The following is an 11,910-nucleotide window of genomic DNA, read 5'->3' as shown; positions in this document are numbered from 1 at the left end:
ACATAAGCAACAGAAAAAAAAAAGCAAACTGGTTTCATTTTGATTGCTCGCTAATAGTCGATTTTACATTTTTGACTATTATGCGTTTGGAATATACCTATGTAACGTTATTGCTTATGCCCCAGCGAACATTTTCAATCGCGGAAGACTCTTCCGCTAATCGTAATCTGAGCAATTTAATCGCGGAAGAGCGCGTCTGAGAGTCGCGGATGATGCTTTCGTTATGAGAACTTGTCTGCTCATCCGCGATTCGATTGTAAGCGTAACAAATGACTCTTCCATATGCATCGCGTAAAAACGTAAGCGTAAAAACTTAATTTTTCTGTCCACCATATAGAAGCGTAAAAGTTTACTTTTTTGTATGTATCAAGGAGTAGCGTTATTCCTCTACTCGGAAGAGATAGAAAAGAAACAGCGAAAATAAAATCTAAAAGAAGTTGAAGTTAAAATTGTTGGTTTATTAGAATGACTGGTTTCTTATTGGTTTATTTGTAAAATTATTTAAACAAAAAAATATATATATAATGAAATAAAATACTAAAAAGTAAGTTTTAAAAATAGTTTATATATCTTATTGCTAACTTAATGCTAATATTAATTAAAATTTTCAAAATTCTAGGTATTAAATAGATTTTAAATTAGATATTAGTTATTTTATTAAGGACACATTTCATTGTATTTAGTACGTTACATATTTAGAGTATTAACTTTGAATAATAAGATATCAAAATATTAGTTAGCTATATATGTTTATTAAAATTTTTTTTTTTAATTATTTTATTAAAATTTATTTATTTAAACTTCACACACAACTGTAACACTCCAATTGCACTTTAATATTAACAAAAGCGACATATGTAAATGTTATGTTACAGAAAAAACAAAAAGACCAAATTAACAATTTTAAGAGAACAATGGCTTAACCATCGTCAAGGCGAGTCAATGTGTCAAGTTATGCAAAATAGCAATGTATGTGTGTACAATATATATGTATAGGTATATATATATGTATATATATTAGGGTGGCCGTTATTTACGAATGTGTTCATCTAGATTCTTGATGCCATCCCCTAAAAAACTACTAAATGTGAAGTTTTAGACTAATCGGATAATGTTTAGAGGTCGCTCATCGACCTTAAAGTTCGGAAAAATGTCATTTGTTTCACTTTTTTCAAATTTCTTCCCTCCCATCTCGCGTATTTTTCACTTATGACTATTTGTACCAAATTAATATTATTCTTTAGCATATTAACTTTTAAATAAGGTAAAAATCACTAAATTTGTTCTACAATTAACTAAGTGATTACTAAAATTAGAAATTACACTCGACATTTATTGAAGCTTTTAAGAGCAACATAAATATAAGGAAAACATGAAATGTGGCAATAACGTACAGTCCGGGAGCACTATCACCGCGTGTTATGTGAAAAAGTGAAAGTCCATTATTCCACTGTTATGAATCTTTTTCTTATTATACATAATATTGTCTTTCTCAAAAAATAAAAACACGTCTACAGTTTGAAATTTATTTGGTAGGAATTGAATTTTCTCAAATTCTAAATTACCTTCTATTAGGCAAGTTTTGTCTGTGTTTTTTTACAACCACAATATAGCGGGAAGGACCACACAGATAAGTGCATCCTGTGCCATACAAGAAGTTTCTTTATTTTCGCTCAAGTCGGGAATTCCAATTAGAAAGGAATGCCAAAATATAGAGAAGCTTATGAAAATTCATAAAGACTGGCAAATAATGTGCATGAATAAATATCGTCGAAATCCTGGACAAATTGTAAGAGAAAAACAATTTGTTGATGTACTAGATGATTTATTTGATATTAAAGGCGCTAAAGAAATCAAAAAGGAAATTGGAGCATCTGGAATCTGAAGTGCTTAGAAAAAAAAGGAGCTCGAGAAGATTGTAAATTACAAATGGAAGCAGTGAATTCTCAAGGTAATATCAGAAATCAATTTGCAATTAATCTTATTGCGATAATACTTCCAATGGCAGACTTATCATTTGATAGTGAAAGTGATAATGCTGACGAAGAGGAAAAATGTGTAGAGAGCAATATATTTTCTTCTTCGAATGTACTAAACATTGATAATAATAAAGTTAGGGGGAAAACAAATATTCTAACAAGAAGGGTTTTCGCCGCTTTTGACAGCTACAAAGTTAGCGACCGCGGGGTTATGCAAGTTAATCCCCTGTATTAATATAACGGCACTTTGCCTTTTCTATATGAATTTCATATAATATGAATGCGCACTCAGTTATTGCGCACTAAAATATTTAAAAACGCCTATGTGCGTTTTATTTTACTTGTATTCGAAAACGCCTATGCGCGTCTTATTATCAAGTGCTTTGCTTCAACGCCTACGCGCTTTCGCTTACCTAAACAAATTTAGGTTCAATGCGTATACTTCATATGGCAACAATGTTGCAAAGTAAAACAAAATTTATTTTCTTTCAAGACGCAACTTTGTTGCGGGAAACGTATCAAGTATCATCTGAAATACTTGATCGATGAATTGTTCAATCATTATTGGACATAGATATCGTCATCTGGCTACTGACGCCAAAGCTAAAGACGCTGACGAGGTGCTTTAGCAAATAGAAGCTCCACTCCTATTGGATGGAGAAAAGACGCTTCTAGAAAATTCTCAGGGATTTTAGAAGCTGAAATTTAATTGGACAAAATCCAATTTCTTTATCTCAAGAACGACTTCAGGCATCAAAGGAAAAACTTTGAAGTGTCAGTCGTTAGGAGAAGTAAATAGAATAAAGTCGTTGGTCGGTCTTGCGGTCTTGTTGCTAACAGAAACAAAAAAATTAAATATATTAAAAAACAAATTATATTCAATAAATACAAAAGTAAAAAATTGTAATAAAAATCGTAATTAAACATATATATATTTAATATAATAAATATACATTTTTTTAAAAATCAAAAAGAACTTTCGATTTTATTAATTTGCATATTACGGTTGCTATTCTAGAAACATTGAACATTCTTGTCGATGACTGTATACTCAATCGCACCACAATACAAGACAAGGTGTGAAATATTATCAATATACCAGTATCGTTATAAAATATTCATTATATTTGTTATTTTAACTTTACTAGATGCAGAGTGGTATTGTACACTGGGACGGCGAAGTTGTTCCAGATATAACAGAAAGTGACACAACTGATAGATTTCCAATTTTGGTTAGTCATGAATATGGTGAACAGTTGCTAGGTATCCAAAAAATGACATCTTCGACAGGAAAAGAAATTGCTGATATTGTATATGAACTTTTGACTGATTTGAATATAGAGAATCAAGTTGTTGCTTGTTGTTTTGACACTACACCATCTATTACTGGTAGATATTCGGGAGCTGCTGAGTTATTAGAAAATAGATTGCGAAAAACTTTGTTATATCTGCCTTCTAGGGACCATATATACGAGCTTATTCTCAGAGCTGTGTTTGAAAGCAAGTTTCCGGTTACTTCAGGAAAAGATGAACCGCTATTTAAAAGATTTCAGTTGATATGGAATACAGTTGACAAAACTAAGAATCGAAATGTTTTCCAAAATAATGAAATAAAAAAAATTCTCTTAGGTGTTAAGGATGAAATAACAACTTTTTGTTACAAAGATCTACAAAAATCAATTTGCAGAAATGACTATAAAGAACTATTCATCATCATCATATCATCATCTCTTTGGGAGAAAGTTCATCACCAATATTCCGTGACCCTGGACCAATGCACCATGCTCGTTGGATGTCCAAAGCCCTTTACTGTTTAAAGATATATTTATTTCGAAATGAGTTCACATTGTAATCTTTCGAAGAGCAAAAGCTAAAAGAAATCTGTTTGTTCATATGTTTACGAAAATCTTGGTTCAAATGTGTTATAGCATCAGAATCAGCTTACCAAGATTTTTGTTTTATAAAAGAAATGTATAATTATAGATGTATTGATAAGACAATGAGGCTTATCTGAGGCTGCTATTAAGAAGATGTGTAACCATTTATGGTATTTATCCGATGAATGCATTGGTCTATCATTTTTTGATGACAACATTCCAATTAAAATTAAAAATGGAATGGCAGATAAGTTAAGAACTGAATTATATCAATGAATGTTGAAGTGGATAGTGGTGATAACAATGAATACCACGACAATGTGGATGATATTAAAAAAACGGAGAAAAACGAATTCTTTTGAAGACGGAGAATGTAACTGATTTTTTATCGAAATCATTAGAGGATTTTGTAACAGCCAATACCATTAAATTTTTTAAGCGATTCAATATATCTACAGATTTCTTGAACCTAGAACCAGAAAAATGGAACCAACATACAGATTATGTACACGCGTTAAAAATTGTTCACAGTATAAGACCTGTTAATGATACGGCAGAGCGAGGAGTAAAACTTTTCGAAGAATTTAATAGAGTCCTTGGTAAAAATGAGCAAGATAAACAATATTTATTGCAAATAATAACAGATTATAGAAAGACTTTTAAAAAGTATAGTAAAACAGCTTTGTCAAATAATATATAAATTTAATATTTTTTTTAAATAAATTACTTAAGGACTCCTTTCCTTTTATTAAATCTATTAATCTTTTTTGTGCATATTATTCAAATCAAGTGTGGACAATTATATATAGTGAGGAAGTATTTGATTGTTTCAAATATTATATTGTACCATTTTGTGTCCAAGAAGTTGTGCTTTCGCTCATACGTACTCGTATTTACTCCCATATTTATGCTGCTCTTGAAAGCTTCAATAAACGTCGACTATGATTTCTTTTTTTAGTAATAATTTCGTTAATTGTGGACGAAATTGATTGATTTTTACCTTATTTGAAAGCTAATATGTTAAAGAATAATATTAATTTGGTACAAATAGTCATAAGTGAAAAATACGCGAGATGGGAGGGAAGAAATTTGAAAAAAGTGAAACAAATGACATTTTTCCGAACTTTAAGGTCGATGAGCGACCTCTAAACATTATCCGATTAGTCTAAAACTTCACATTTAGTAGTTTTTTAGGGGATGGCATCAAGAATCTAGATGAACACATTCGTAAATAACGGCCACCCTAATATATATACATATATATATACGTATACATATATATTGTACACACATACATTGCTATTTTGCATAACTTGACACATTGACTCGCCTTGACGATGGTTAAGCCATTGTTCTCTTAAAATTGTTAATTTGGTCTTTTTGTTTTTTCTGTAACATAACATTTACATATGTCGCTTTTGTTAATATTAAAGTGCAATTGGAGTGTTACAGTTGTGTGTGAAGTTTAAATAAATAAATTTTAATAAAATAATTAAAAAAAAAAATTTTAATAAACATATATAGCTAACTAATATTTTGATATCTTATTATTCAAAGTTAATACTCTAAATATGTAACGTACTAAATACAATGAAATGTGTCCTTAATAAAATAACTAATATCTAATTTAGCGGAAGAGTCTTCCGCGATTGAAAATGTTCGCTGGGGCATAAGCAATAACGTTACATAGGTATATTCCAAACGCATAATAGTCAAAAATGTAAAATCGACTATTAGCGAGCAATCAAAATGAAACCAGTTTGCTTTTTTTTTTCTGTTGCTTATGTATATTCTTATTTCATTTTCTTATGCAATATATTAGCATTTATGCAAGGAATGCAATTAGCAAAAGCAATTCAAACCCAGGTTATATCGACAATATCAACAACAATAACGAAATAGGAAGTTATGGAATTTTTTCCTGTTTTCTTTGCATGGGGTTGGTTTGTTACAACTTTTAACGAAAATTGAATTGACAACGTTCGTTTTATTTTGGTGAGTTTTCTTTACTTTCAATTTTCAAGCAAAATTGTAAACATAATTTGTTCGGTAGCATAATCAGTCATTCATTCAATTAATGAAAATTTGTTTTGGAAGTGAAGTGTCGTCGATGCACACACATACATCTATTTCATCATGCCGTACCGTAAATCGCTTACAGGGAGAGTACAGGTACAAGGAAAAAAAGAAAATATGCAGTTAAGAAGAACACAAAATGTGATTAATACTACAAATTTAAATTTAATTGAAGTTGTTGATAATGTTGATAATAATTCAGTTCCTTTGCGAAGTTCGTTCAAATGTGCATTCGTTGAAATACCGCCTCATTTTGGTGGCTTTCATATTGGTTCTATGAACTTGGTTTGTAGCCATTGTTTACCTAAGCATTATGCTTCAGAGTCTACAATGCGTGAAAGAAATTCCTTCACTATATGTTGTCATAAGGGTAAAGTACATCTTCCACTATTATCACAAAATAATTTGACATCATTTCAAAATTCACGACATATTTTATCATGAGCAGGACCCATGGTCACAGCATATGGTCATACGCCAAATTATGCCCAGTTGTATATTTACGATGTCGATACGGCTGTTCAATATAGAATGCGAGAGCAATCAAACAAAACTTGCGATGCTGTTTTGATGAGACAAATTTCTATTTAATTGGATAGAATTAATCCATTTATTCATTCATTTCGTACAATGAAGCAATATTGTGATAGAGTATGCAATGTACAGAAAGAGATTTGTATGGCAATTACCGTAAATCGTAATGCTGATATACGAAGATATAATGATGCAACTCTAACTTATGCGGTTATATTTACGACTATAGATGGTGAACCACCATTTGAGGGAAATATATCTCTTTCAAAAACAAATAGTGTGGTTAAGAATGTATCAGTATTAGATTCTGCTTTGGATCCATTAACATATCCTTTACTATTACCAAACGGAGACTTTGGTTGGCAAGTTGATTTGTCGCATAACGTGCAACATAATTCTAATGGTAGACAGATTCGAAATAAAGTTACCATGGTAGAATTTGCATATTACAGATTTGCAATAAGGGATCAATTTAGCTTTTTTGCATAAATCGCAAAAACTATTTTTGCAGTACATTGTTGATATGTATGTGAGGATAGAAGGATGTCGCCTACATTTTGTAAGACAGAATCAAGTGAATTTTTGGGCAGATCTGTATAACAATATTATTGATTATTTGCAAACGAATCAAGTAGGAGATGTTAGCTTAGGTCGTAAAGTGATTTTACCTTCATCCTTCATTGGGTCTCCAAGAAACATGTATCAGAATTACTTAGAGTCAATATCAATTGTTTAGATTGTAAATAATATTGATCTTAATGAAGCATCTCATTTTAGGCCTGAAATAAAATTTGTGTATATTCAAATCAAAGTTAAAAGAACTCATATCTGAAATTTGGAATAAAGGTGTTTTTGGCAAAGTTAAGGCCTGTAGCGGTTGCTATTCACCACTTAATATTGAAAATGATATGAGTTGGCCATGCAAATATGGACAAGTAAAATATTGAAAATAAGATGCAAGAAAATTTGTAAAAATCTAAGAATATTTTTATTGAGTAAAAAAGGATTGTCATTCTATTTGCGATTGGGAAACTGAGAATCGAAAACGAACACGTATAATTTCAGCACACGAAATTGAATTATTATTTCTTGTTTAAGTAAACAAATAAACAATTAACTTAAGTAGGGTAAAGCCCACAGGCTCTTATATATACAATCGAATTTCAAAAAAGAGGTTTGCCTCATGCTCACATTTTGATAACTTTATGTAAAAATGACAAAATTGTCGGGTCGGCTGATGTTGATAAAATTGTTTATGCAGAGATTCTGAATAAAAATTTAGAGCCAAAATTACATGAATGTGTTGTCAGACACATAGTGCCGGTCCATGCAGTGTTTTGAATCCAAGCTCTTTATGTATGCAAGATGGATATGTTCAAAACAATTTCCAAAGGATTTTGTACAATCAGCGAAAGAATAAGTTATTGGTTATACATTGTATAGACGACGCGATAATAATGTTTCTGTTGATGCTAGAGGAAAGTCTTGAGATAATCGTTATTTCGTTTCATACAATCCATATTTTTTTGCAAAATATAATTGTCTCATTAATGTCGAGGTGTGCACTTCCGTGAAAAGCATTAAATATATATATAAGAATATATATAAGGGTTTTGAAATTGTAACTGTTTTAATTCAAAGTGAAAACACAAACGAAAATGTACAACAAGTACCAGTTGAAGTAGATGAAGTTAGAAATTTTTTAAATGGTCGATATGTTAGATCAACTGAGGATATGTGGCGGATATATGAACTTCCAATGCATTTTCTGTCTTATATCATAATTCGTCTTGACGAATTTCATTTGCAGTAGAAAATTTTAAGCTTACGAGGCTTTTAACTTTCTTTCAATTCAATCAAAGTGATCCATCTGCTGTTCAATATACGTATACAGAAATTCCATTGTATTAAGTTTGGATTGATAGTAGAAAATCTTGGCATAAAAGACAACGAGGAGGAGATAAAATTATTACTCGAATGTATATGGTGTCTCCCAACGAAATTGAGCAATTCCATTTAAGATTGCTTTTGTTGCATGTAAAAGGGCCAAAGTCATATGAAGATGTGCGTATACACAATGGAATTGTTTATAGGACATTTATCAAAGCATGTCATGCTAGGGGAATTGCGTCCAATTATAACGAGTGGAGAGTTTCTCTCAATGAAGCTAGGACATTTAACTCAGGAAAACAAATGGGTAATTTGTTTGCGATTATTTGTGCCTTCAATATTCCAGCAAATGCATTAGCGCTTTGGGTGGAATTTAGAGATAATTTAAGCGAGGATTTCGTTAGAGATGGTTGTAGTGTAGATGTTTCTTTCAAAAGAGCATTGTTGGAAATCGAGGATATTTTGTTAACACATAATGTTACATGTACGTCACTTGGTTTGCCTAGACCTACAATAATGCCAGAATTTTCTGATCTCGATATTTTTGATCCTTTTGAAGAAGAATGTTTATTAATTGAGCTTTATGATAGCGCAAATAATGAACAGTGTGATGCTATTGATGAAGTTATTCGCAAAGTTCAGTATCACTACATAGAATCAAATGTGTTTTGTTTGACAGCACATGCAGGTTGTGGGAAAACATGCACACAAACGGCTATAATTCGTAAATTGAATTCCCTTCATTTTCGATGTATTTCGTGTGCATTTAGTGGAATTGCTTCCACATTATTGATTGGTGAAAAGACACTCCATAATGTTTTTAAACTGCCCATAAATCTGATGGAAAATACAAAACCAAATATAAAAAAGTAGTAGTTATGCCAGATTTATTAATTCAGCGGCATTATTCATTATTGAAAAAATTTCGATTGATCCGTTACAAGTGATAGAATGTATTGACTTTTGAGACAAGTGATGAAAGACTTTTGAGACGATTCACAAAAAAAAACAGATTTTTGTTGGAAAGACTATATTATGTTGTGGAGATTTAAGACAAATATTGCCCTTTGTTCGTCATGCGTCACGATCGATCAGTAATGATTGCAAATTTTATTACGCGTTGGGCAGAATTCCCGGTTTTCAATCATATAACGTTAACTCAAAATATGAGAGCACTCCCCGAAGAATTGGCAATGGTGATTCTAATTTCAGACCGTTTGGTGAAGATTTCGTTGAAATTCCAATAAATTTGATTGGTGTTGAATATAACATAATAGAAGACATTTTTGGAGGAATTAATGAAATCATTTTATCAGATAGAATGTTGAAATCAGTTGTGTTAGCTCTAACTAACATAATGAAGATTGTGGACTTATCAATAACGATGTATGGAACCGCATCGCTGGTGAAAAAAAGGTTTATCACAGTTTTGACACAATTATTTGCGAGGATAACAGCGAGGTAGGCAACTGTCAAGTAGAGTTTTTGAATACTTTGATTCTAAGTGGGACAAGCAAGCTTTAGTGAATGGGACGAGAATGCGAGTCAAAACAATGGATAATAACACAATAGATTGTGAAGAGCTCACTGGAGTTGCTCACGGAAAACGTATTTTGATTCCACGCATACACTTGACGTATTCAGAGACTGCAATGCCATTTAATTTTCAAAGAACACAGTTTCCAGTCATCACCGCATTTGCTATGACAATTAACACATCCCAAGGACAGACATTTGATAGAGTTGGAATATTGTTGAGGACACCTGTCTGTTTTTTCGTATGGTCAACTTTACGTTGCAGCCAGTTGAGTTAGATCATTTGACGAACTTAAATTTTATATCAGTAACGAAGGTGGACAAGGTCATTTGGCTAATGATGAAAGGCTGTTTACGAAAAATATTGTTTACACTGAACTTTTGAGAACTTTGTATTATAAAATATAGAATTATTTTAATCTTGTTAATAAATTGTATTTTCTATTGGTCGATTTTCGACCACTGGCGACCCTAATTTTAATAAATAAATAAATAAAAAGAATAAATATAAAATCTTTCTGTTATTTCAAAATCTGTTGAGCTATAGCTCACTATGTTATACTATTTTCAATTAATGTTTCACTAAAATCAAATTCCGAATCGTCTTCTTCAGTTACACACGAGATGGTATTTGTGTTTGAAATACTGTCCAGTATTGCCTCGAAGGTGTGATCATCTTCTACTATCTCACAATTACCATCAGGAGAAGCAACAATTATTTTTCTGGTCATTACTTTAGCTAAAATTTGAATGACTTCGGACACCGAAGGATGTTTGTTGTATCCTCCCTTTTGTCGTAAAATTGAGAAAGTGTTTTCCAGTCTGTCTTGGCATAAATAATTTGTCATTATAAAATAAATGTCATTATCTTTTGCAAAAACTTCTTCTGTAAGCTGCAACACAGCATTTAAAGTTATTTTAATACCTTTCCAGAAATACACCTTTTTTGTTGAGTCTACAAATTTTAATGATTCAAAGTATATCAAAAACTCTTTTATGTAATTGAAACCAACGCTATTTTTTTGTAACGCACAACAAAAAGGATTCTTTGAGTAGAGAGTGGTGAAATTCATACAATCAAAGATTTTGTCCATTTTTTCTACAAAATTTGCTGTTGCTAAAGCGTCTTCTTTAGATGAATTGGTAAATCCGTCTGTTTCAACCACTGTTTTTATAGCAGTATGCACCGTTCTGCTAAATAATTGAGTTGCGAACTTCACCTTCATCTTTTCAAAATTTTTCGGAAAGATGTGTTACCTTGTTAGCTTCGGGCACAATTTTGTTACAGCAGTATTCTCCCGTCTCCACAGTTCTTTCAATACATTAAAATTTATAATGCTATCTGATGCTTTTAAGAGGAAAGAGGAAGAGAAAGAGGAAGAGAAAGAGGAAGAGAAAGAGGAAGAGAAAGAGGAAGAGAAAGAGGAAGAGGAAAGAGGACAGACTAACCGGTCAGGGAAATGAATATTCTATAATAGTGCCATCGATTCTTCGCTGCTATGTGTCCACCCATAAAACTTGTCTTTTAAGTTGATTAGATTAGAGAGTTTCTTCGAGAGAATGCGCCAAAACCTTGCTGTTGCTTGACAACCTTTGGCTCTTTTTATTTCATTTTTATATATTTTAAGATTGACTTTGGAGATGTCCCAGTCAGTGTTGATATTACTTTTCTTGGCCCTGTTAAACAAGTTTCTGCTCGATTTCCTAAGATCTCTTATTTACTCGGACCACTATAATGATTTTTTCCTTCCCATCTGTGATTTCAGCGTACAAGAACGGTTCAAAGCTGTGTACTGTCAAGACTGTGCTGTAAGCTTTTGTGAAGGTTTCCACAAGGCTATCTAGCGATTGGGGAGTCTCTACTTTTTCAACAGGATATTGAGGAAGTAGATTTAATAGATTGGTTCGATATCTACTCCAGTTGGTGTTACGGTAGTTCCGATAAGGTTTCTCAACTTGACATTGTAGATTTATATAGAATTGAATATAACGATGGTTAAAGAAAGAGTGTTCATTAT

This window comes from Teleopsis dalmanni, chromosome X, assembly GCF_002237135.1.
Source record: "Teleopsis dalmanni isolate 2A chromosome X, ASM223713v2, whole genome shotgun sequence".
NCBI classification, from domain to species: Eukaryota; Metazoa; Arthropoda; class Insecta; order Diptera; family Diopsidae; genus Teleopsis; species Teleopsis dalmanni.
This window is presented reverse-complemented; position numbering follows the sequence as displayed.